This window comes from Salmo salar, chromosome 08 (assembly GCF_965601325.2).
Source record: "Salmo salar chromosome 08, fSalSal1, whole genome shotgun sequence".
Lineage (NCBI taxonomy): Eukaryota > Metazoa > Chordata > Actinopteri > Salmoniformes > Salmonidae > Salmo > Salmo salar.
Genome location: NC_138298.1, coordinates 8,208,363 through 8,209,713, shown reverse-complemented (window position 1 = coordinate 8,209,713; position 1,351 = coordinate 8,208,363).

Here is a 1,351-nt window from a genome sequence, read left to right as displayed (position 1 = left end):
AAATGCCTCATATTGTCTTTCTCTTCATCCGTTTCCTGAGCTGGCTGGCTGACTGACAGGCAGACACACTAGATGAAGTGCAGGCACGTCACAGTGTCACAGAGGGCACTGAATGTCTCAAGGGGGACGACGATGAGGAGCTGTGAATGTGTCACCTTCCCCGGGTCACCTGTTCTTCCTCACAGGGTGTCACGGTGGACATAAAGGGTACTGTCTGTTTACGACCTGGGATTTGGCATCCAGCCAGACGGCGAGCCTCAGTGAATGAGTTGTAAGGTCAGCAAGTGTTTGGGTGACAACTGAAAGGGATGAACGCGAGGAAGGACAAGTGTGATTAGACAAAAACTAGTGAGATACAAAATGTTTACATGTCTTCTAACAGTTGAGCTTGTCATATAACTACTATGTGCATGAGCGGATCATTATGAGATTGTGAGGAGTCATGTTGCTGAAGTGAAGTGAACCTAATCCATGTCGCTCGCCTACATTATTTGAGCCTTTATCCCGAAGAGACTATACTTTCCCCGAGTGTTCAGTGGCCATCCCAACAGCTGTGTGGGTGAAGAAATGAATGGATATGAAGTAGTAGTCTGAAAAGACATGTTGGTCCTGGATGTGTAAATTAAGCCACAATAACAGTCAATGACATTTTGTTTTGCGTGCTCTTTTCAAAAAGGTTAACTCAGAGAGGTGTTATGTTATGAGGTAAGTTGACAGTGATGTAGCCTATATCCCTCCACCAGTGGTGAGAGGCCTATAAAAATGGCCTGGCTCCAATTAGCACCCCAAAGAACCCAGCTAAATACCCTCAGCCCTTCGGCCCAGTGAATCAGACTATGATACATTTTCTTTCTCTGAATACTGTATCTTGTGTGACTTTTGTAGGTAACTTTTCCGTTTTCACACATTTAGGTGGGCTCAAGTGTCACGTCCCTCTTTTTCTAGATAATGCCAGATGTTTTCTCAGTGGAGCAAAACATCATAGACATTTGACAGGGTGAGATCACAGGTATGTTGATCCCGTTGGCTGTAACTGTAATAGGAAAAGGGCACCTTGGCAAGAAGTCTGTATTACAACATGGCATTACGGTGAGTGCTGGCACACGATACAACAGCCCAGTTGTCCATGAAACGTTGTTAATAGGCCTACTATAGAACAATATTTAAGTTGAAGCATATAGATATTTCTGAAGAAGACACTAAGTATATTTATAGATAAAGACATGACTTGTTCATTAAAGTGGCAAAAGGCAGTCCCAAAAGGCTCACAAACCCCCCAAAATTGAAAAGTGTGTAAAAATGGTGTAAAAGAACTGTTGATGACTACATCCAATCAGAGTTTAGCTCAAAT